The following is a 26,073-nucleotide window of genomic DNA, read 5'->3' as shown; positions in this document are numbered from 1 at the left end:
GCATGTGGGATCTTCCTGGACCAGCAATCAAATGCATGTCCCTAGCATTGGCAGATTCTTATCCACTACCTGGAAGTCCATCTTAACCATTTTTTAAGTGTTTGGTTCAGTGGGCTGACGTCCATTCACGTGGTTGAATAGCCATCACCACCATCTGCCCCCAGAACCCTTTTCACCTTCCCCAGCTGAAACTCTGTCCCCATTAAACGCTAACCCCATCTCCCTCCCTCGAGCCCTCACAGTCACCATCCTACTTCTGTCCCTGTAAATCTGACTCCTCTGAGTGCATCGCATCAGTGGAGTTATACAGTATTTGTCCTTTTGCACTACCTTATTTCACTCAGAACGGTGTCTTTAGGATTTCATCCATGTGGTTGTTGTTCAGTCGCTAAGCTGTGTCCAGCTCTTTGGGAACCCGTGGACTGCAGCACGCCAGGCTTCCCTGTCCTTCACCATCTCCCAGAGGTTGTTCAAACTCATGTCCATTAAGTCGGTGATGCCATCCAAGCATCTCATCCTCTGTCGTTCCCCTTCTCCTCCTGCCTTCAATCTTTCCCAGCATCAGGGTCTTTTCCAATGAGTTGCTCTTTGCATCAGGTGGCCAAAGGATTGGAGCTTCAGCTTTAGCATCAGTCTTTCCAGTGAATATTCAAGGTTGATTTCTTTTAAGATTGACTGGTTTGATCTCCTTGCGGTTCAAGGGACTCTCAAGCATCTTCTCCAGCACCATAATTCCAAAGCATCAGTTCTTTGGTGCTCACAAAACAAAACAAAAAGTTGCTCAGTGTGTCCGACTCTTTGTGACCCCATGGACTATACAGTCCATGGAACTCTCCAGGCCAGAATACTGAAGAGGGTAGCCTTTCCTTTCTCCAGGGGATCTTCCCAACTTGGGATCCAACTCTCACATCCACACATGACTACTAGAAAAAATGTAGCTTTGACTATTCAGACCATGGAATGCAAAAGCAGGTCAAGAAATACTTGGAGTCACGAGCAAGTTTGGCCTTGGGGTACAAAATGAAGCAGGACAGAGGCTAACAGAGTTTTGCCAAGAGAACACACTGGTCACAGCAAGCACTCTCTTCCAACAATACAAGAGAAGACTCTACACATGGACATCACCAGCTGGTCGATACCAAAATCAGATTGATTATATTCTTTGCAGCCAAAGATGGAGAAGCTCTATAGATTCAGCAAAAATAAGACCTGGAGCTGACTGTGGCTCAGATCATGAGCTCCTTATTACAAAATTCAGACTTAAATTGAAGAAAGTAGGGAAAATCACTAAACCATTCAGGTATAACGTAAATCAAATCCCTTGTGGGCTTCCCTTATGGCTCAGCTGGTAAAGAAGTGAAGTGAAGTCGCTCAGTTGTGTCCGACTCTTTGCAACCCCATGGACTGTAGCCTATCAGGCTCCTCCATCCATGGGATTTTCCAGGCAAGAGTGCTGGAGTGGATTGCCATTTCCTTCTCCAGGGGACTTTCCCGACCCAGGAATCGAACCCGGGTCTCCCGCATTGTGGGCAGACGCTTTACTGTGGGAGCCATCAGGGAAGCTGGTAAAGAATCCTCCACAATTCGAGAAACCTGGGTTTGATCCCAAGTTGGGAAGATCCCCTGGAGAAAGGAAAGGCTACCCTCTTCAGTATTCTGGCCTGGAGAGTTCCATGGACTGTATAGTCCATGGGGTCACAAAGAGTCAGACACACTGAGCAACTTTTTGTTTTGTTTTGTGATTATATAGTGGAGGTGACGAATAGATTCAAGTGATTAGATCCGGTAGACAGAGTGCCTGAAGAGCTATGGACGGAGGTTCGTAACATTGTACAGGAGGTGGTGCTAAAACCATCCATGTTGTAGCCTGTGTCGAATTTTCCTTCGTTTTTAGAGGCTGCATAATATCCCATCATATGTAGGTACCACACCACACCCATCAGCGGACACTCGGGATGCTTCCGCTTCTCGGCTGTTGTGAATAACGCTGCTGTGAACAGGCATGTCCAAACAACGCTTTGATCTCCTGCTTTCAGTTCTTTTGCATATATACCCAGAAGTGTAATCGCTGGATCTGGTAATTCTATGTTTAATTTTTGGAGGGACCATTGCCAGCGTTGTGCAGGGACAGTTCAGGATGGGTGGACCCAGTTGGGGGAGGATCTGAGAGTGGGTCTCTATGAGTAAACAGTAGGTCTATAAGCAAGTTGAGGGATCCACTGGCCTGAGAAGGAAATGTGGGTCCATACGGGCACCCGCTGTCTCATGAAGGGGGTGGTTCGAGCGCCCCACCGTGTGGATGACTTCATGTTCACACATCATCCTGCGGTTGACAGACTCTCCACTGATCCTGACGATCGCACCTCCTGGTGTTCACGCCTGCGAGTGTGGGCGGGACCCTGACTTGCTTATAAACAGTATACAGCAGCCAAGGGAGTGTAGAAACACATGAGGAAGTTATTCACTGGCTTGGTCTTCTCTTCCCGGGCGAGAACACACTAGGGCAGCCCCTCCTGTGGATACGGTGGTCTTAGCTCCTGGTTATCATGGTTATGATGCGTGGATGCTGGCAGGGGGGTTCCCATCCTCCCCCTCCCCCACACGGACAAGAGACCCTGTCCTGCCCCAAACCTACCTTGTTTTGCCCCAAACCTACCCTGCCTTAGCCCCATATCAGGACCCAGGCTTCGCATGGCCAGGAGCCAGACACTGAGCTGAACTGGGGCTGCCCTGGGCAGCCTGGGCACACTCCCTACTACCAAGATCAACACATTCTTCTTCCCCAAACCAGCCTCCCAGTCTTCCTGCTCCTGAGCAGCCTCCCCACTCACTCACTCACTGCAGGGAAGGCTGGTGGGGACGGTCGCATGATGCTGTGAATGTATTTCGTCCCACTGAACTGAACACCTGCAGACGGTCCAGATGGCACATTTGATGTCACAGAGATGCCTCCCCTGAGTGCTGTCTCCGTGTCCAGAACCATGGCAGGAGTGACCACCCACACGCACACCCACCCGCCTCCCCGCCGCCCCCAACACGATTGATTTGCTTGTTGAATTGTACCTGCCATCCCTACTAACACATGTGAGCAGGGACGTCCCCGCCCCCATGGCAGAGCCCGGCACACAGTAGGTGTACAGAGAACCTTTACTGAATGAATGAATGACTGAAGCAGAGCTGAACCTGGAAGGGGGCATCCCTTCCCCGGACAGGATGAAGGCCTGGGACGGGGGTGGACAGAGCCTGCCTTGGGTCCCCCGTCTCTGCAGCATGTCAGCCACAAGTGTCCCAGTCTGGACCGTGACCCGGTGACCTCAGGCCTCCTCAGACTCACCACAGAGAGCCAGGGGGAGGGGCGAGCCCAGGAGGAGGCTCGGTTTGGGTGCTGAGACGCCGGAAGAGATGAAGGAGCTCATGGAGGCCTTCCCCCAAGAGACACTTCTAGAGACATCTTCTCCTCAAGATAACCGCTCAGGGTCCCCTCCTGGGGTCAATACCTGCCACAGAACAGCCGGCCAGTGTGATAACGGTGACAGTGGTGAGCGGGCTGGGGACAGGGGTGGGCACAGCCTGGGAATGGCCCCCAGCTCCATGCAGCCCCTCCCATGCCAAGCCACCTGACCATCAGCCCAGAGGAGAGGGCCTCCCCCCGGAGCTCCGGCTGCCTCACCCTCGGGGTGCCCTCCACCTGCAGACTCAGACCTCCTCTTCTCCCCACCAGAGCCTCTGCAGAGCCTCAAGCTCAGCCCTGCAGGTGCAGCCCTGGTCATGCCCTGCCAGAAAAACGCCCAGGCCTCACCCAGAAGGCGGGACGGGGAGTCCGTCTCCAGAAGGAGTGGTGGATCAGCGGGGGCCCACGGGCAGGCCTTTGGTGCCAGAAGCCAGGGCTCACAGCCACGCAGGGGCCCATGTGCTGCCCGGGGACTCGGGAAGCCCACCTGGGACCAAGGAGCATAAGGAGGGGCTTCCAGGCCCTTGGCCGGAGGCTCCCATTCCTATCAGTCACTGATGACCCCTGACCTTCTCTGCCCACCTCCATCCAGGCACGTGTTCCCCAGGCGCTGCCCTGGGCTGGAAACCAGCGGGGCCCACACAGGCCCTGGCCGAGCTCCAGGAGGCCCATCTTCCACCCCCATCCATCCGTTAACCCAGAGATGCCTGTCACTCAGGCCAGCTGGCCCTGGCTGTCTGGTGACCCCACTCCCAGCTTCAGGGCCCTGGGCAGGAGCCATGGCTCAAGGATCTAGCCTCCTGTGGACACAGAAGTCGAACAAGAGTTATGATTGGGTGAAGAAAGTATCAGAGCGACGGGGAGCCCTCTCCTCAGGTGTGGGGGGCGATAAGAGGGATGACTCCCCCCAGGTTCTCGGCAGGATCAGAGGCAACTTGCGAGCATGACTGCTTTCCAAGGAACCTGCAGGCAGCCCCACCCCAAGGTGGGCCTGGCCCCTGGCCCTCCGTCAGACCTGCGGAGGGGGAGATACCAGTGGGGTCAGGCCAGCCAGCCCTCGGCCACACAGGGACACGTCTGTGTTTTGTGTGGACTCAGGCGGAGTGGCCATGAGCCTGCAGGGCCCAGGGGAGGGGTCTTGGGAGGCAGCGCATGGGGGTATGAAAAGTGAATCAGGAGGGAGTCTTCCTGAGGCCACAAGGCTGACAGTCAGGGCCCCGGCTCTGCAGGAAGGTGGGCACCCGGGGGCCCTCGTCTGGTGGCTAAGGTCAGGTGGCTGACTCAGGTGTCCATCTCGTTCCTGCAGGCAGAGTCCTGATTCTGCCCACTCTCAGCTCCAGGCCCCCCTCTGCACGGTGGCTCCAGGACGCGCTTTCTCAGCTGCTGCCCTGATGAGGCCCCGGGCCCACCCATAGCTGTCACTCGGCCCCTCCCGGACAGTGCACAGGGCGGGCTTCGTGTCTCCCCTGACCCTCTCCCAGGGCAGCCCCACCCCCACCCCCACACACCCATCACACCTCCACACTGCCACGCAGTGCCCCTTCTGCCCAGCAGGCCCTCCTCCCACAACAGCCAGCAACATCCTCCTTTAGTCCAGCTCAAAGCCGGGAGGCCGCCAGGTCAACTGTGACCCTTCTGCCTTCATCTGAGAGGCAGCGCAGAAGGGGGGCTGCTGGCTGCCTACATCACACCCCACTTCTTGCTGGCTTCTGTGACTGTCCCTCCACATCTGCCGAGGCCTTGAGGACCCAGAGGTGGCCCCGACTCCGACCCCCACTGACCCCAGGGGCTGGCACTCAGTAGCTGCTCAGTAAACATTAAACGCAGGAATGAATGAATGAGGCCTTAATGAAGAGCTAAAAATGGACGTCCCCCCACCCCCGAGGCCTGACCCACTTTCAGAGCCTTCGCCAGCTGCCCGGGGAAGCAGCTCTGATTCTTCCAAGCTCACGGCTGTCACCTCGATGTCCCTCTGGCTGTGGCCGGCTCTGGGCCTGGCTCAGGGAGTGCTGGGTGGGCTGGGACCAGCAGGCCTGGGCCAGTGGACCCACGAGGACAGCAGGGAGAGCCCGGCCCACACAGGCCCCGGGGCTTTGGGGTCATTTTGCCCACCTTGGCTTCCAAGTCTCACATCTTGCCACATGTGGACTCGGAGTTCCCTGACTCTGTTGGGCTTCAGTTTCCTCAACTGGAAGACGGGGTGACATTGCTCAGGGGCATGGACTAGTCGAACGGCCGGCACGGTGTTTCTGTAACGTGCAAGATAGTAAATATTTTAGGCTCTGTGGGCCAAGCCACGTCTGTTGCAAACACTCGTGCCGCAGCGGCATGGAAGCTGCTACAGACAAGATGTAAATGAATTCGTTTGGCTATGTTCCAGGAGGACTCTATTTATGGACACTGGAGTTTGAATTTCATATAAGTTCACGTCATGAAATCTTCTTTTTTAATTTTTTTTCCCAACCATTTAAAGACATAAAGACTGTTCTTAGCTTGCAGGATGTATAAAAACAGGCAGTGGGCTGGATTCAGTCGGCAGGCTATCTCTGAACTTGATTGCGAAAGTGCTCCCTAAAGTCTGTGTTCCCAGCTTTATCGTGTTTCTGGCTCTTTGCCTCCAAGAGGAGGCATTTGGAGATTAGATATTAAGATAATTGTTTTGTTAGTCATTTATCCAACACACAGTGTTAGTGTGAGGAAGTTACTAGCAGTCAGGGCCATCGATAGATGGAGGTGGTGGCTAGAGTGGTTGTGAGGTCCCCGTCCCTCGGGGTATGCAAACAGAGTGGAACGCCCAGGGCAGGGAAGCTGTACAGAGAATTTAGGCATCAGTTGGGGAGGGCAGGAGAGTGTCCACGGAGCTCCATTTTGCCAGATTATGTGTGATGCGCAGGCCTGTGGCCTCAGCTGCACCTGGGGGGCTGGACCACGTCCTCTCCAGCCACAAGCCCCATCCTCAGGCCCTGAGCTCAGTGCAGGGAACCGTCTTCCAGGGTTGAATAGACACCAATGCCCACTGTGCTTGGCAGCATGTGGCACTGGAGCTCTGGTGGGGCTCAGGTCCCAGCTGCTGCCATCTCAGTCTGGGCCCCCAAAGTCAATCCTGAGACAAGGATTTGGGTGCATGTGGCTTTACCCAGGCGATTCCAGGAAGCACGAGGGGAAGGGAGCAGGGTGGGCAGCAGGCTTATCAAGGCCGTGTTAATGATCCATTGTTATTGTTTGCTCACTCAGTCATGTTTGACTCTCTTGTGACCCCAGGGACTGTAGTCCGCCAGGTTCCTCTGTCCATGGGATTTCCCAGGCAAGAATACTGGAGTCGGTTGCCATTTCCTTCTTCAGGCGACCTTCCCAACCCAGGGATTGAACCCACGTCTCCTGCATTGGCAGGCCGATAACTGCTGAGCCACTGAACAACGACTAATGATCCATTGCCACTGGCTCAGCTTGCGGGGGGGCCTCGGAGAGAGGGTTGGGGAACACCCCCGGGTTTGGCCCACCACAGGAAGAGGAGGCTGGGTGCTTATCCACCACTCCTGCCCCCACCGACCCGGATGTTACCTCCAGCGCCTCGCAGCTGCCCTGTGCCCCGAGGTCAGAGGCCCTCTGTGGGGTACCTCAGGTGCTTGACAGGCACTGCCCACAAGCTCAGGACCACCCCCAGCCTGGGTGGAGGGAGGGCACGGCCAGGGCCGCACTAAGAACTTAACTGATGATGGTTCTGACTCCAGACATGCCCAGGGCCCTGTTGTAAACAGAGAGCCAGGCCTAGGCTCCCCTCCACCCAACTCCACGCCTTTGGCTTGTGTGGCTGTGGCTGCGTGGCTTTCCCTTCTGAGCCTTAGCTTCCTCGCTGTAATACCCACCACACACAGCCTGCAGGGTTGTTGTGAGGATTGAATGAGATGATACGTGAGCACCGCAGACCGATCCTATGCATCACAGATGCTCCAGACATGGCAACGTGTTGTCACTGTGTCCCCTTGGCCGCCCATCTTTCTGACCAACTGAGCCTCCATTTTCCACAACTGACCCCAGCCTCACTCTAAAAAGCGAGTAGGGTTGCCTTAAGCCAATCACCCGGCTATCATAACTGGTCAGGAATGGTGCGTGCCTGCTAAGTGGCTTCAGTCATGTCCGACTGGGGCCCGCCAGGCTCCTCTGTCCATGGGATTCTCCAGGCAAGGATACTGGAGTGGGTTGCCATTTCCCCCTCCAGGGGATCTTCCCAACCCAGGGACCAAACCTGCCTCTCTTATGTCTCCTGCATTGGCAGGCAGGTCCTTTACCAATGGCGCCATTCGACTCGGGGATGAGCATGAGATCTAATTCTAGCCAATAAGAGAAAAAAGAATTCAGGATGTGTTTGGTGCTCCTGAAAATGACTGTCTCTGCCCCAGGATAGGGCGGTGGGGAAGTTTAAGCATGTGGGGTAGACATTTTGCGACCAAAAGGCGAGCAGCTAGGGCCGCTAAGGGTACCATTTGGAGTCCAAGGATGAAAACAAATAGAGAGACAGAATTCAGTTGAGTTAGGGTGATAGACTTGAGCCACTGGACCAAAGCCTCACCTGAAGTTTTATCAGCTTTGCAGTTACATGAGCCAACAAATTCCCTTTATGTTAAAGCCACCAGGAGTTTCTTTCCTTTTGTCTTTTGCCATGTAAAGAGTCCTATAACAGATAGAGCATCCCTCTTGGTTGCTGGGGCTCAAGGGCAGGGCCATAAAAATGGGGGTTTACTGAAAAGACACAGAAAGCAAGACCTTCCCAGGCTGGGCCAGTGGAAACCTCAGTGCAGCTTCTGCTCATCCCTGCAGCAAAAGTATTCAGTTCAGCTACTCTGAAGCTTTGAGGACATCATAGAGGCACCATGAATGACTGGCTTGGTGGCGAGCCAGGAGCCTCTGGGTATAACTATAGCCCTAGAGATAAAGAAAGGGTGACGAGGAAGGTGGGCGTCACCCACATGCACAGTCCCACGCAGCTGGCACGCCGCTTGGCAGCTGCAGCCCACAGAGGACAGGCAGGGCTCTTGCCTTCCCTCTCCATCATTTCAGGAGAGGAGAAAGCCTCCGGCGACGCAGCCCACGAGCATCACTTTCCTCACTTTGCAAAGCCTCGCAGACCTCAGGCCCCTCTCCCAGCCAGGAAGCAGAGGGTGGGGGGAGGAGGGAGGCACATGGGAGGAAGACAGAGGCTGGGCGTCCTGCAGTTCACTGGCGGTTGGAAATCTCCGACTTCGCTTTACCCGGTTAACACGTTTGTGCCTCCAGAGATGTGGCAAGAAAGACAGGTGTGAGAACCGTGGGGCTTTTCTTTCTGTAGCAGTCACGGCGGAATAGCCACCAAAGGCTCAGCAGTTTACCTGCACGGGAGCCAGCTCACACAGGAAGTCACAGTCCCGCTCCCAAGGTGGCTGGAGCCTCGCTCGGTGTATAGATGACCTGGTGGCCAGGAGGCCCCGGACACGGCCAAACAGAGAACAAGTCAATGTCCCCGGTCCAAGGGCAGGGCCTGTTCACGGCTTGGTGCTTAGAACCAGGCGGCCCACGCCCCCCACGGAAGACGGAAGGGGATGGCAGGTACTGGGCGAGATGCGCACCAGGGTGGACATGTTACAACCCTGTAACTAATCCCCGAGTTGTCAATATTAGACCCATATGACAAAGGGGTAATAAATCCAAGGCTGAGCGGCACTGGGAATGACCCAAGTTCACCCAGACGCTCTAAGCCGGATGGAGGTCTAAACCAGGCTCTGAGCCCCAGAGCCCATCTCAAATAGCCTGGTCCTCCCCAAAACTGATCCTGTTCATGCTACTTGTCCCATCCCCCACCCCACTGCCATCAACACAGCCCCTCTTCAAAGTCATGCTCTGCTTAACCCCATGGACCTGGGCACCCAGGAGTGATGGGGACCCCGGCAGCCGGTCGGGGCAGCAAGACATGCAGAAGATCCCAAGGGGACAGGAGGCTGACTGGAGCCAGCGGACCTGCTGGGGCTTCCCACCAGCATGAACGTGTCTGGATCCGAGAGCTGCTCTTCTGGAAGCTACTGAGGGCATCCTTTGAACCCCAAGCAGTGAAGCGGACGGCCATTTCCACGGGGTTTTTCTTTTTATATTGTGTCTCCTGCCCCGGACACACGTACACACAGCTGTGATCTGACAGCTGCAGGTGGGGGAGCAGAGGAGACAGCCAACCTCCCCTGCCTGGACCCCGTCTCCCCGCCCCCGCTCCCAGGACCTCCGCGGTTCTCAGTCCTCAGCAGGCCTCGCCCGGCCTTGCCCCGGAGCTGCGGGAAGGCGGCTGGCCCCAGGCGCGGTGGCCAGGATCAGGGGCGGGTTGGAGGGCGGCCCGGCGGCCCGCAGAGCCACCATCTGCTCCTCGGCTCCGAGCGCGGCGGGCTGCAGAGAGGAGCGTGAGCTGGCAGCGCCCCTGAAGCGAGCGGAGCCGCGGCCACTCCGCGCCCCGACCGTGGGCCTGCCGACTGGCTACGGGGAGGCAGGAAGGGCCGTTCTCGCTGCCTCCGATTTCCTTTCGGAAAAGTACACAGAACAAAGAGCGCACAGCTGTGCACCCGCCGCACAGAAGTGACAATCACCGGCATTTTGTGCCGATTGTTTCAACTCTTCTCTCTTTTAACGCAGAATATAGAAACATAACAGATAATGTGAAGTCCTCTGCGAGCCCCCGGGTCGGGGACCAGCCAAGACTCACACGTTTCTTGCCAGCGACAGGAGCACTTCGGAGGTACACACCGTGCCCAAGCTGGCTGGGGCGGGGGGGGGGGGGGGGGGGGGGGGGGGCGGGGGGGGGCGGGGGGGGGTTCCCACCATGGGCCCCTGGCTCCTCGTAACCACAAGGCAAATGGTGACGCTAACCCCCACTTCTCAGCCAGGGACACTGACCTGCCAGATATGACTGCCTCCGCCCCAGGAAGATGGTCACACAAGAAAGCATCACCTTAGCAGCATCACTGGGACCCAGACTCCTCCACACATCAGTTCTCTCAGCCCTGGTGTGTCAGCCTGGCAAGATGGTCCTTGGTTCCCCGTGTCACTCACAAACACAGCACATCTCCAGGGAAAAGACGTGCTGTCTGTGCTATGTCCCTCTTTCACAGGTCCCCACGGAGCCTTGTACACTCTACCCCAGTCTCCTCGGCCTGCTCCAGTGGGCTTCCCGGACCGCTGCTGATGAGGGCAATGGCACGCTGTGATTGGCTTGGAGGTCACGTTCAGGAAGCCAGGTGACCAGAGCAAATCAAGGTTCCCTTGGTGAGGAGGAAGGGCGGGAAGGAAGTGAGTAGAAGGGTGCGGGCAGACAACTCCAGCCAGCATCAGTCACCCTTGTGAGTGGACCACAGTCAGCAGGAGGCGGAAGCAGAAATGAGGTCAGACCCTCCGCACCAAAGCCACGTCCCTGCGCCGCAGCGGGCACATGGCCTGCACTGCCTCTGCCCCCTGCCTGTGCTACCAAATCACCAAACTCTCCCAGCTCGGCCACATGCCAGCCCCCCACCGCCCTGCCAGCGCACCACTGGTCCACCCTCCCCACTGCAACGTGGCTGCACCATTCTCACCACTCCATCTTGTAAGGTGAGTGGGGCCCTGGAGTGAGGGACCGCGGCTAGGGGTGGATCGAGGAACACAAGAGGGGTTAGGAAGCAGAGCCTGGAGCACAGGCCACCCTTGGGCCAGCTGTAGAGGGTGGGAGGAAAGCCCAGACCCAGGCTAGATGGAATGACCGGTGACCCAGCATGACACCAGCCTCATCACTCATCACTGTGGAGCCATGTCCTCTGGGCACTCTTTGGTTGGACGTTTAAGAGGAAAATCGGGGTGGGCTGGGATGAGAGGGTATATCCATTAGAATTAGGTTTGGCTGCAAAGCAGAAAGCACTAAATAATGCAGGATTAAGCACACAAGGATTTATTTTCTCAAGTGACAGAAACTGAGAAGTTGTGCAGAGCTGCTGGGACTGGGCCCTAGGCTCCTTCCATCCATCTCTCTCCCTGCATCCTTAGCAGGTAGCTTCCATCCTGTAAGTCACCTCCTGGTCTAAGAAAGCTCCTGGGGCTCCAGCCATCATGTCTTAATCCCAGATAATAGGAAAGAGGATAGGAGACTGCAAAGGGAAACTTTGCCCAATTGTCTGTCTGCCCTGAGAAGTCATACAAAGCACCTCCATTTCCAGCCAAAATAGAGTAGCAAATTTACCCTCCAGTCTTAAACTACACACACACACACACACACACACACACACACACATACACGAAATTATGGTTTTCAGATACTTGATAAAATGTATCCCAGGGCAGGGAGCTCTGACAGAAGGCAAACAAATGAGGTGAGTGTGATGAACGACCCCCAGAGAGAGCTTTCAGGCCACATCCGGAGAAGGGAAACCTAATCAGAGTCCAGTGGTGTCTCTGAGTTGGTACATAGAGATCAGAGCATCCCAGACATCTCTAATTCATGGTGTGGACCTCAGAGAAGAGAGAGCTGCACAGAGATAAAGAGCTTCAGTGGTTTGCAGAGGGCTCTCCTCCAGTCTTTAGCCAAGTACTGAGTATGAGGAAATCAGCAAGGCTGAAGAAAGAGCAACCAGAACGGAAGAGGCAGAACAATCCCCTGGATTTGTACAGGGAGAAAAATGGTTCATCTTCCCATCAGCCCAAGTGGAAAAACTTCATGACAATAGGGCATAAGTAGAGTCCTCACAAGAGTATTCCCTTTACAGTGAGGTCAAATTAGGCCTAGACTAAAGGTTGATCATAAAAGAATCCGCCTGCAAGGTAGGAGACCCTGGTTCAATTCCTGGGTCAGAAAGATCTCCTGGAGAAAGGATAAGTTACCCACTCCCGTATTGTTGGGCTTCCCTTGTGGCTCAGCTGGTAAAGAATCTGCCTGCAATGTGAGAGACCTGGGTTCAGTCCCTGGGTTGGGAAGATCCCCTGGAGAAGAGAAAGGCTACACGCTCCAGTATTCCGGCCTGGAGAATTCCATGGACGGCATAGTCCATCAGGTCACAAAGAGTCAGACACAACTGAGCAACTTTCACTTCACTTTCAAAGGCTGATCTGTATCTGCCTACAAACCTTAAAAGTAAATCTCAAAAGAATCAAATTGTCCCCAAGTAACTTAATTGCATATCAGAACAGAGCCAAGAACATTTAAAGAAATATGAAAAACTCTAGCACCTAACAAAGTGAAATTACAATGCCTGACATCTAATCAAAAATTACCAGGAATATAAAGATGGAGGAAAATAGGATCCATAAGAAGACAAATCAATACAAACGAATCCATAAATGACCAGATGATAGAATGAGGAGAAAAGATGATAGAATAGGTGAAAGAAGGTAGAGGAAATCATGAGCTTGAAAATGAAAGAAATAGAATATATTTTTGAAGGCCCAGATTGAACTTTTAGAGTTAAAAATACAGTGTGCAACATGAAAAGATGCTCAACGGCACTAATTATTGGGGAAAGGCAGATCAAAACCACCGTGAGGTCCCACCTCATACTCATCAAAATGGCCATCATCAGAACATCTACAAACAACCAATGCTGGAGAGGGCGTGGAGAGAAGGGACGCCTCCTTGTTGGTGGGAATGTAAGTTGGTGCAGCCATTATGAAAAACAGTATGCAGGTTTCTCAGAAAACTAAAAGGAAAATTACCATATGATCCTGCAATCTCACTCCCGGGCATATATCTGGACAAATCTATAATTCAAAAAAATACATGCACCCCTATGTTCACAGCAGCACTACTCACAATGGTCAAAACAGGAAAACAATCTAAATGTCCATAAAGAAATGAATGGATAAAGAAGACGTGGTGCAGATATGCAAAGGAGCAGTACTCAGCCACAAAGAGAAGGAAATAATGCCGTTTGCAGCAACAGGCATGCAACTGGAGACTATTAGACTGACTGAAGTCAGAAAGAGAAAGACAAATACCATGAGATATCACCTATGATTTATTTATTTTAACTGAAGGAGAATTGCCTTACAGAATTTTGCTGTCTTCTGTCACACCTCAACATGAATCAGCCATGGGTATACATATATCCACTTCCTCTTGAGTCTCCCTCCCATCTCCCTCCCTACCCCACCCCTCTAGGCTGATACAGAGCCCCTGTTTGAGTTTCCTGAGACATAAATTTTTTGAAAAAAAAAAGAAATCACTTATATGTAGAATCTAAAATATGTCACAAACGAACATATCTACAAAACAGAAACAGCCTCATAGGCATAGAGAAGAGCCTTGTGGTTGCCAAGAGGGTGAAGGGAAGGGAGGGGGATAGATTGGGAGTATGGGATTGGTAGATGCAAACTGTTACATTCAGAAAGGATAAACAACAAGGTCCTAACGTATAGCACAGGGAACTATATTCATATCCTATGATAAACCACAATGGAAATGAATATTTTAAAAAAAAGTTGTTCTCAAACCAAACCAAAAAAAAATTCAGTATGCAAGACAGAAAAAATACACTAGGCAGAAAAAATACACTAGGTGGGATTTAACAGCAGATTAAACACTTCAAAAGGAAAGATTAGTCAACTGGAAGCCATAGAAATGAAAACTATCCAAAATTAAACATAAAGAAGAGAATGGGGGAAAAAAATAAATGGGGACAACATCAACATATGTGTAATTGGTGTCATGGGGGGGAAAAGGAAAGGGGGCAGAAAAAAATAATTGAAGAAATAATAACCAAAATTTTTCTAAATTTGATGAAAAGTATAAATCTATAGAACCAAAAACCTCAATGACCCCCCAAGCAGGGAAAAAACAAAACAAAACAAGGAACCTCTTTGAATCCCAAGCAGGTAAAGAAAACTACACCAGGCCATATCATAATCAAATCGCTGAAAACCTATAAAAGTACAATAAAAAGACAAATTATGTACAGAGAAGAAAAGATAAGAGCAACAGCAGACTTCTTGCTGGGAACAATCCAAGCCAGAAGATAATGGTGCAACAGCTTTCTTATGAGAATGAAAGCTGACCACCTTCAATTTCACACCCAGTGAAATTTTCTTTCAAATTTGGAGGAAAGATAAACTTTTTCAGACCATCAGAATCGGAAGGAACCCGTCACCAACAGAACAGCTCAAGATGTTAAAGGGAGTCCCTCAAACAGAAGAAAAATGATAGCAGAAAGAATCTGGACCTACAAAAAGGAGTGACAAGAACCAGAAGTGGCTATGATGTAGGTAAATATAAATGGCTTTTCTTCTCACTTTTAAAAATCTCTTTACAAACTGCTTTACTGTGTAAAGGGGAAAAATGAATTGTGCAGCTTATAGTATATGCAGAAATGAAATGTACGAAGAAATAATCTGAAGTCCAGAATGGGGGCAGGGTATGGAAGTGTACCATGGTAAATTTTATATTATCTGTGACGTAATATAATGTTATTTGAAGGCGGAGTGTGATAAAGTGGGAAGTTCTAAACCACAACAACACATATACTACTAAAGAAGCTCAGCTGCTAAGCTAAAAAAGGGTAAAATAAATATGACTCAAGTAATCAGAAAAGAAGGAAAGAAAATAGAAAAAAGGATCTAAGAACAGATGGGCCAAATAGAAAATCAGTATTAAGATCATCTGTTTAAACCTAACCATAATAATCATCCTAAATACAAATGGTCTGCACTCACCAATTGAAAAGCAGAGATTGTCAGATAAGAGGAACCAGCAAGACTCAACCGTGTGGTCTGTACAAGAAACCCACTCTAAGTGTATAGGCATAGATAGATTAACAGTAACATATGTAAAGAAAGACATACTCTATTAACACATCAAAAGAAAGCTGGAGTGCCTATACTAGTAACACAGGAGGCAGATTTAAGAGGAAAGAATATTACCAGGAAGAAAGAGAGTAGTTTCATAGTGATAAAGACTTTAATTCCTCAAGAATTCATCTCAAGAACAATCTTAATGTTTATGTACCTAAACTAAGCCATTAAGGCTTGACCTAAATCAAATCCCTTATGATTATACAGTCAAAAGTCAAAAGTGTGAGTCGCTCAGTCATCTCTCACTCTGTGAGACCACATGGACTGTAGCCCATAAGGCTCCTCTGTCCATGGAATTCTCCAGGCAAGAATCCTGGAGTGGGTTGCCATTCCCTTCTCTAGGGGATCTTCCTGACCCAGGGTTAGAACTCTGGTCTCCCACATTGCAGGCAGATTCTTTACCACCTGAGCCACAAGGGAAGCCCATGATTATACAATGGAAGTGACAAATAAATTCGAGGGATTAGATCTGGTAGACAGAGTCTCTGAAGAACTATGGGTAGAGGTTCATGACCTTATACAGGAGACGGTGATCAAAACCAACCCAAGAGAAAACATACAAAAAGGCAAAATGGCTGTCTGAGGAGGCCTTACAAATAGCTGAGAAAAGAAAAGAAGCAAAAGGCAAAGGAGAAAGGCAAAGATATATCCATCTGAATGCAGAGTTCCTAAGAATAGCAAGGAGAGAGAAGAAAGCCTTCCTAAGTGAACAATGCAGTGAAATAGAGGAAAACAATGGAATGGGAAAGTCCAGCGATCTCTGCAGATGGGCACAATAAAGGACAGAAATAGCAAAGACCCAGCATAAGCAGAAGATACAAAGAAGAGGGCAAGAATACACAAAAGAACTATACAGAAAAAGATCTTAATGACCCAGATAACCACCATGGTGTGATCACTCACCTAGAGCCAGACATCCTGGAGTGTGACGTGGGCCTTAGGAAGCACTGCTATGAACAAAGCTAGTGGAGGTCATGGAATTCCAGCTGAACTATGTCAAATCCTAAGAAATGATGCTGTTAGAGTGCCATACTCAATATGCCAGCAACTATGGAAAACTCAGCAGTGGCCACAGGACCAGAAAAGGTCAGTTTTCATTCCAATCCCAAACAAAGGCAATGCCAAAGAAGGTTCAAACTACCCAACGACCACACTTCGCACTCATTTCATATGCTAGAAAAGAAATGCTCAAAATTCTCCAAGTGAGGCTTCAATAGAATGTGAACCGAGAAATTTCAGATGTTCAAGCTGGATTTAGAAAAGGCAGAGGAACCAAAGATCAAATTCCCAACATCTGTTAGAACATACGAAAATAAGAGAATTCCAGAAAAACGTCTATTTCTGCTTCATTGGGGCTGCACAGGCGCAGGAGGGCCAACAGGAGCTACTCCACATTCAAGGTCAGGAGGGGCGACCTCGTCCAAGGTAAGGAGCAGCTGCTATGCTTTGCTGGACCAGCCATGAAGAGATACCCCACGCTCAAGGTAAGAGAAATCCAAGTAAGACAATAGGTGTTGCAAGAGGGCATCAGAGGGCAGACACATTGAAACCATACTCACAGAAAACTAGTCAATCTGATCACACGGACCACAGCCTTGTCTAACTCAATGAAACTAAGCCATGCCATGTGGGGCCACCCAAGACGGACGGGTCATGGTGGAGAGGTCTGACAGAATGTGGTCTACTGGAGAAGGGAATGGCAAACCACTTCAATGTTCTTGCCTTGGGAACCCCATGAACAGTATGAAAAGGCAAAATGATAGGATACTGAAAGAGGAACTCCCCAGGTCAGTAGGTGCCCAATATGCTACTGGAGATCAGTGGAGAAATAACTCCAGAAAGAATGAAGGGATGAAGCCAAAGCAAAAACAATACCCAGATGTGGATGTGACTGGTAATAGAAGCAAGGTCCAATGCTGTAAAGAGCAATATTGCATAGGAACCTGGAACGTTAGGTGCATGAATCAAGGCAAATTGGAAGTGGTCAAACAGGAGATGACAAGAGTGAACGTTGACATTCCAGGAATCAGCAAACTAAAATGGACTGGAATGGGTGAATTTAACTCAGATGACCATTATATCTACTACTGTGGGCAGGAATCCCTCAGAAGAAATGGAGTAGCCATCATGGTCAACAAAAGAGCCCGAAATGCAGTACTTGGATGCAATCTCAAAAATGACAGAATGATCTCTGTTCATTTCCAAGGCAAACCATTCAATATCATAGTTATCCAAGCCTATATGCCAACCACTAATGCTGAAGAAGCTGAGGTTGAACGGTTCTATGAAGACCTACAAGAACTTTTAGAACTAACACCCAAAAAAGATGTCCTTTTCATTCTAGGGGACTGAAATGCAAAAGTAGGAAGTCAAGAAACACCTGGAGTAACAGGCAAATTTGGCCTTGGAATGCGGAATGAAGCAGGGCAAAGGGTAATAGAGTTTTGCCAAGAGGATGCACTGGTCATAGCAAACACCCTCTTCCAACAACACAAGAGAAGACTCTACACATGGACATCACCAGATGGTCAACACCAAAATCACATTGATTATATTCTTTGCAGCCAAAGATGGAGAAGCTCTATACAATCAACAAAAACAAGACCAGGAGCTGACTGTGGCTCAGATCATGAACTCCTTACTGCCAAATTCAGACTTAAATTGAAGAAAGCGGGGAAAACCGCTAGACCATTCAGGTATGACCTAAATCAAATCCCTTATGATTATACAGTGGAAATGAGAAATAGATTTAAGGGACTAGATCTGATAGATAGAGTGCCTGATGAACTATGGACAGAGGTTTGTGACATTGTACAGGAGACAGGGATCAAGACCATCCCCATGGAAAAGAAATGCAAAAAAAGCAAAATGGCTATCTGGGGAGGCCTTACAAATAGCTGTGAAAAGAAGAGAAGCAAAAAGCAAAGGAGAAAAGGAAAGATATAAGCATCTGAATGCAGAGTTTCAAAGAATAGCAAGGAGAGATAAGAAAGCCTTCTTCAGCGATCAATGCAAAGAAATAGAGGAAAACAACAGACTGGGAAAGACTAGAGATCTCTTCAAGAAAATACCAAGGGAACATTTCATGCAAAGATGGGCTCGATAAAGGACAGAAATGGTCTGGACCTAACAGAAGCAGAAGATATTAAGAAGAGGTGGCAAGAATACACAGAAGAACTGTACAAAAAAGATCTTCACGACCCAGATAATCACGATGGTGTGATCACTCATCTAGAGCAAGACATCCTGGAATGTGAAGTCAAGTGGGCCTTAGAAAGCATCGCTACCAACAAAGCTAGTGGAGGTGATGGAATTCCAGTTGAGCTATTTCAAGTCCTGAAAGATGATGCTGTGAAAGTGGTGCACTCAATATGCCAGCAAATTTGGAAAACTCAGCAGTGGCCACAGGACTGGAAAAGGTCAGTTTTCATTCCAATCCCAAAGAAAGGCAATGCCAAAGAATGCTCAAACTACCGCACAGTTGCACTCATCTCACACTCTAGTAAAGTAAGGCTCAAAATTCTCCAAGCCAGGCTTCAGCAGTACGTGAACCATGAACCTCCTGATATTCAAGCTGGTTTTAGAAAAGGCAGAGGAACCAGAGATCAAATTGCCAACATCTGCTGGCTCATGGAAAAAGCAAGAGAGTTCCAGAAAAACATCTATTTCTGCTTTATTGACTATGCCAAAGCCTTTGACTGTGTGGATCACAAGAAACTGGAAAATTCTGAAAGAGATGGGCATACCAGACCACCTGACCTGCCTCTTGAGAAATCTGTATGCAGGTCAGGAAGCAACAGTTAGAACTGGACATGGAACAACAGACTGGTTCCAAATAGGAAAAGGAGTACGTCAAGGCTGTATATTGTCACCCTGCTTATTTACCTTATATGCAGAGTACATCATGAGAAACGCTGGACTGGAAGAAACACAAGCTGGAATCAAGATTGCCAGAAGAAATACTAATAACCTCAAACATGCAGATGACACCACCCTTATGGCAGAAAGTGAAGAGGAACTAAAAAGTCTCTTGATGAAAGTGAAAGAGGAGAGTGAAAAAGTTGGCTTAAAGCTCAACATTCAGAAAACGAAGATCATGGCATCTGGTCCCATCACTTCATGGGAAACAGATGGGGAAACAGTGGAAACAGTGTCAGACTTTATTTTGGGGCTCCAAAATCACTGCAGATGGTGACTGCAGCCATGAAATTAAAAGATGCTTACTCCTTGGAAGAAAAGTTATGACCAACCTAGATAGCATATTCAAAAGCAGAGACATTACTTTGCCAACTAAGGTCCGTCTAGTCAAGGCTATGGTTTTTCCAGTAGTCATGTATGGATGTGAGAGTTGGACTGTGAAGAAAGCTGAGCGCTGAAGAATTGATGCTTTTGAACTGTGGTGTTGGAGAAGACTCTTGAGAGTCCCTTGGACTGCAAGGAGATCCAACCAGTCCATTCTGAAGGAGATCCGCCCTGGGATTTCTTTGGAGGGAATGATGCTAAAGCTGAAACTCCAGTACTTTGGCCACCTCATGCAAAGAGTTGACTCATTGGAAAAGACTGATGTACACCCGTGGCTGATTCATGTCAATGTATGGCAAAACCAATACAGTATTGTAAAGCAAAATAAAGAAAAATTTAAATTAAAAAAAAAAAAAAGGAAAAGACTCTGATGCTGGGAGGGATTGGGGGCAGGAGGAGAAGGGGACGACAGAGGATGAGATGGCTGGATGGCATCACTGACTCGATGAACGTGAATCTGAGTGAACTCCGGGAGTTGGTGATGGACAGGGAGGCCTGGCGTGCTTCAATTCATGGGGTCGCAAAGAGTCGGACATGACTGAGCGACTGAACTGAACTGAATTCATATGGGTATATCTTTCCCTTTCTCCTTTGCCTTTTGCTTCTCTTCTTTTCTCAGCTATTTGTAGGGTCTGCCCAGACAACCACTTTGCGTTCTTGCACTTATTTTGGGGGGTGGGGATAGTTTGGGTCACTGCCTCCTGTACAGTGTTGCAAACCTCCATCCATAGTTTTCCAGACATTCTGTCTGTAGACCTAATCATTTGAATCTACTCGTCACTTCCACTGTATAATCATAAGGGATTTGATTTAAAGGATACCTGAATGATCTGGTGGTTTTCCCTTTCTTCAATTTAAGCCTGAATTTGGCAATAATGAGCTCATGATCTGAGCCACAGTCAGCTCCTGGTCTTTTTTTGCTAACTGTATAGAGTGTCTCCTTCTTTGGCTGCAAAGAATATAATCAGTCTGATTTCGGTTTTGATCATCTGGTGACGTTCATGTGTAGAGCTGCCTCGTGTTGTTGGAAGAGGGTGTGTTCTATGACCATTTTGTTTTCTTGGTTAGCCTTTGCCCTGCTTCATTTTGTACTCCAAGGCCAAACTTGCCTGTTACTCCAGGTATCTCTTGACTCTCTACTTTTGCATTTGAACCCCTATTATGAAAAGAGCATCCTTTTATTGCTGTTAGTTCCTGAAGGTCTTGTAGGTCTGCATAGAACCAGTCAACTTCAGCTTCTCTGGCATTAGCAGTTGGGGCATAGACTTGGATGTCTGTGATGTTGCATGGTTTGCCTTAGAGATGAACCAACGTCATTCTGTCGTTTTTGAGACTGCACCCACGTACTGCACTTAGGCCTCTTGGTGACTCTGAGGGCTACTCCATTTCTTCTAAGGGATTCCTGCCCACAGTAGTAGATATAATGGTCATTTAAATTAAATTTGACCATTACCATCCATTTTAGTTCACTGATTCCTAAAATACCGATTTTCACTCTTGCCATCTCCTGCTTGATTGTGTCTAATTTACCTTGATTCATGGGCCGAACTTTCCAGGTTCCTATGCAATTTTGTTCTTTACAGCATCAGACTTTACTTTCACCCCCAGACACATCCACGACTGGGCATTGTTTCCGCTTTGGCCCAGGCTCTTCTTTCTTTCTGGGGCTATTTCTCCGCTCTTCCCTGGTAGCATATTGGACAGCTACCACCCTGGGGGAGCACATCTTCCCATGTCATATCTTTTTACCTTTTCATACTGTTCATGGGGTTCTCAAGACAAGAATACCAACGTGGTTTGCCATTCCCGTCTCCAGTGGACCACATTTTGTCAGAACTTTCCACCATGACCTGCGCATCTTGGGTGATCCTGCACATCATGGCTCATTGCTTCCTTGAGTTACACAAAGCTGTCATCCACGTGATCATTTCGGTTAGCTTTCTGAGATTGTGGTTTTTGTGCTGGGGGTTGTGGGATTATAGGTCTTGTTTCTTCTGTCTGCCCTCTGATGGATGAGGATAAGAGGCTTGTGCAAGTTTCGTCTTTTATAGAAATGTATATTAAAACTACAGTGAGGTTATCACCTCACAAAAAAATCACCAAGAAATCTACAAACGATAGATGCTGGAGAGGGTGTGGAGCAAAGGGCATCATCTTGCACCATTGGTGGGAATGTAAACTGATACAGCCACGATGGAGAACAGCATGGAGGTTCCTTGGAAAATTAAAAATAGAACTACCATGCATGTGTCCTAAGTCACTTCAGTCATGTCCAGCTCTTTGCAATCCTATGGACTGGGGCCCTCCAGGCTCCTCTGTCCATCGGAATTCTCCAGGCAAGAACACGGGAGTGGGTTGCCATGCCCTCCTCCAGCGGATCTTCCTGACGCAGGGATTGAACCCACATCTCTTATGTCTCCTTCATTGGCAGACAGGTTCTTTACCACTAGCACCATCTGGGAAGCCCCTATATTCCCAGATAAAGACATAATCTCAAAAGATACAGACACCTCAGCGCTTATTGCAGCACTGTGTAAAATAGCCAGGACATGGAAGCAACCTAAATGCTCGTTGACAGAGGAAAGTATTAACAAAAAAAGATGTAGCACATATACAATGGAATATTATTCAGCCATAAAAAGGGACAAAGTTGTGCCCTTTGCAGAGACCTAGAGAATGGCACATAGAGTGAAGCAAGTCAGAGGAAAACAAACATTGTATATTAATGCATAATGTGGAACCTAGAAAAATGATACAGATGAACCTATTGGCAAAGCAGAAATACAGACACAGAGGTAGAGAGCAAACATACGGACGTCAATGGGGGATGAATTGGAAGGCTGATATTGACATCTATACACTGCGATGTATAAAGCAGATAACTGACGTGAACCTGCTATGTAGCACAGGGAACTCTACTCGGCGCTCTGTAGTGACCTAACAGTTTTCAAAGTGGCTGCACGATTTTACATCCCCAGCAGCCAAAGGAAGGAAATCCAAAAAAGCAGGGATATCCTTGGAAGAAAAGCTATGACCAACCTAGACAGCATATTAGAGAGCAGAGACATTACTTTGCTGACAAAGGTCTGTCTAGTCAAATCTATGGCTTTTCCAGTAGTCACGTATGGATGTAAGAGTTGGACCATAAAGAAAGAGTGCCACAGAATTGATGCTTTTAAACTGTGGTGTTGGAGAAGACTCTTGAGAGTTCTTTGGACTGCAAGGAGATCACACCAGTCATCCCGAAGGAAATCAGTCCTGAATATTCATTGGAAGGACTGATGTTGAAGCTGAAGCTCCAATACTTTGGCCACCTGATGTGAAGAGCTGATTCAATGGAAAAGACCCTGATGCTGGGAAAGATTGAAGGCAAGAGGAGAAAGGGATGACAAAAGATGAGACGGTTGGATGGCATCACCTACTCGATGGCCATGACTGTGAGCAGGCTCTGGGAGTTGGTGATTGTCAGGGAGGCCTGGCGTGCTGCAGTCCATGGGGTCGCAAAGACTCGGACATGACTGAACAACTGAACTGAACTGATAGCTGATTCCCTTTGCTGTACAGCAGAAACCAACATAACATTGTAAAGCAATGATACTCCAACAAAAAAAAAATTTTTTTTTTAAAGCACAGTGAGATACCAACACACAGCCATTATAAATGCCTACAATTTAAAAGACTGGCCTTACCCAACGCTAGCAGGAATGTGGAGCAGCTGGATCTTTCATATTCGGCTGCTGGGGATTTAAAATCGTGCAGCCACTTTGAAAACAGTTTGGCAGCTTCTTAACAAATTAGAGATACACCTACCATATGATCAAGCCATTCTACTCCGAGGTATTTGCCCAAGAGAAATTAAAGCAATATGTCCACACAAAAACTTGGACCCGAATATTCTTAGCAGCTTTGCTTTCATAGCCAAAATGTGGAAAAACCCAAATGTCCATTAATTGGGAAATGGATAAACAAATGATAGCATATTCAAACGGTGGAATACAAATCAACAATAAAAAGAAACGAACTATGGATATACCCAACAGCATGGATGAATCTCAGAATCATTATGCTAAGTGGAAGGAGCCAGAATTCCCCCAGTCAAAAAAAAAAAAAGGAAAGAAAGAGAATATGTACTGTAGGATTCTACTTATATAAAACTCCAGAAAGTGCAAGCTAATCTACAACGGTACAGAGCAGATCAGGGGTTGCATGAGGACAGGGGTGAAGTGATGGACAGCTTACAAAGAGGCAAGAGGAAATGCTCGCAGCTGATGGAAATGTCCACTGTCTTGATTGCGGTGATGCCTACCCGACATACACGTTGAAACTTTCTAAACTGTGCGGTTTAAATGGGAGCAGATTATTGCAAGTCAACTGTACGTCAGTGAAGCTATAAGAAAACAACAACAACAACAACGAAATCCCTTTTAACAACTTCTTCCACTCAATTCCCCACACAACTTACCTGACTGTTCCGGTTCGAGGATTGCTGGAACATGCTGTCCTTCAGCTGGGCCTGGACTGCCAACCCCTGAACAAAGTTCTGTTCGGGGGCGGGGGAGGGAGTCACGTGGGTGGGAGGCACTGGCCCCAAGTTCAGTCTCAGAATGAACATCCCCTGGGGACTACGGACAAGGTCCCGGGGCTGACTGGGGGCTAACAGCCGCCATCCAGCCCCTGCCATCTTGCTCAGCAATCCATCTTGCTCAGCATTCTTCCATCTATGCAAGCTCCTTGCTCCCGGACCTAACGTCCTGGGGAAGCTGAAGGAAGCTGGGGAAGCTAAGCTCCCGCGGAGTCCCCTGGGCGTCCCAGGGCCCGTCCCAGGGCCTCCATAGACCTTGTTTCAAATCTTCCATCTTCTCAGCATCTTTGCAGAGAAGGGAACCCCCTTCCAGATGCAGAAACAAAAGCTGGAGCCACAAATGGCCTCTCCCAGGGTAAGGACAAGGCCAGGCTGAGATCTGAACAAAGCCCTGGCTGACTCCAGAGCCTGCACCCTCTCTGCCCTAGGTGGGCAGAGGTGCCCTAGGTGGGCAGAGGTGCCCTAGGTGCTTGTTTTGGCCAGAGAGACACTAGCAACGATGGGGTGGATATCCAGATGGTCTGAAAGCCGGACCTCATGTCTTGGGGGGAGGCTGCCCTGAGGAAGAGCGGGTCCCGGGAAGATACTGGGTCCCGGAAGCCCAGCTCCCCCTGGAGAACCCCCAAATCCTTCAGGAGTGTGCTCAGCTCTGGCAGAACCTTGAAATAGGCAGACGCGATCTCCCTCCTTGCCAGCACTGCTTCCTCAGTCAACCTCGCCCTCCCCTCCACTAAATCCCCTCTAGCCCTAAAGCCCCCACTACCTCCCAGCCTAAGTTTGGACTTGAACCATCCAAAGTTCTTCATCTGCCTGGGCGGACCAACTGATCGTGGTTTGCCCAGGACTGTCCCATTTTAGACCCGAAAGCCCGCTCAGCCTTGTGCCAGGTGGGTCAGTGCCCCTAGGCATGTCCCAGTCTGCCCAGTCACTAGCTGCTCTGGCCAGGGAAGAACACGCTGGGCTCCTGGACCTCAGCTGTGGCCCCTCGGCCCCTGCCCTGCCCCCTCAGATGGGAGGCTTTGGTGGTGTCCTCCAGAAGTCTGAGCACCTAGACGTGAACGGCACCTGGCCCCTTTGAAACAGGGGCAGGCTCCATTGCTTTACCTCTCTCTGCTTGGCTGGTCCCATCTGGGGACAGGCTAGCGGGGGCTAAGGGGCCATGCTACGACGTTGTGGCGGTGAAACCCCACCCCTCACGTCCCCTGAGCACGCCGGCTCAACCCTCTGAGCCTCAGTTTCCCCTCTAAGCTGGGCTGAGCCTCCCTTCCTCGCAGGCCTGCTGGGGGCTCAGTGATCACTTGCAGCAGACGCATGTGGCCGCCCCACCATGCTTTCCTTTGGGGCCCTCCTCTGTGATGTCCGCAGCCCCAAGAGAATCCACCGCCCAGAGGGGAGGTAGGGGGCAGAGGGGCAGAGCCCAGAGAAAGACTAGAGAGGCTCGAGAAAGCAAGCTGGAGATGCTCAAGGGCTCTGGCCGCTGTGGGCGGGCTGCCTCCCTCCACCTCCAGTCTCAGCCGGAGCCGGGGTCCCTGCCGCTGCCTGACTTTGAGGTTCGCAGCAGCCCCTGTTCCAGCCAGCCTCTGGATCTCTTGCAGGCACAGAACCGGCTGGAACACAGAGGAATCAGAAGAAATAATTTTCCTGCCCAGTGGAGTGGAGAAAATTGGCGTCCGCCTCTGCCGCCCACTTTCACCAAGGGCAGCCCGCGCACGTTCCAGCAGCCCCGGCCTGTGCGCCCTCCTCGCTGTCTGTGGGGCTCCGCACCTGGCCCGGAGTGGTGTGCCCCACGGTTGGGGTGTTCTAGGCCTTTGACCCCAGGGTTGAGGCTGCAAACTCCTCTGTCCCCGGACTCATGGGCGTGGTTCCCATCTAGGCGAGGAAATCTCAGAGAAGAGATTGTCTCCCAGTTAATCCCAGGCAG

The 26,073-nt window shown here is 49.8% G+C and overlaps 1 long non-coding RNA gene across 1 annotated transcript in view; it reads right to left on the bottom strand.

Annotated features, from left to right (window-relative positions):
- The window catches only part of LOC138423644 (uncharacterized), a 73,355-nt gene extending 49,265 nt beyond the window's left edge, over nucleotides 1-24,090 (bottom strand). The window contains exon 1 of the long non-coding RNA XR_011250335.1: nucleotides 24,033-24,090. This is a non-coding gene — a long non-coding RNA (uncharacterized lncRNA). The remainder of the gene's footprint in view (nucleotides 1-24,032) is intronic.
- Nucleotides 24,091-26,073: the final 1,983 nt, after the last annotated feature.

Source organism: Ovis canadensis, chromosome 18 (genome assembly GCF_042477335.2).
Source record: "Ovis canadensis isolate MfBH-ARS-UI-01 breed Bighorn chromosome 18, ARS-UI_OviCan_v2, whole genome shotgun sequence".
In the NCBI taxonomy this organism is placed as follows: domain Eukaryota; kingdom Metazoa; phylum Chordata; class Mammalia; order Artiodactyla; family Bovidae; genus Ovis; species Ovis canadensis.
This window is presented reverse-complemented; position numbering and strand designations above follow the sequence as displayed.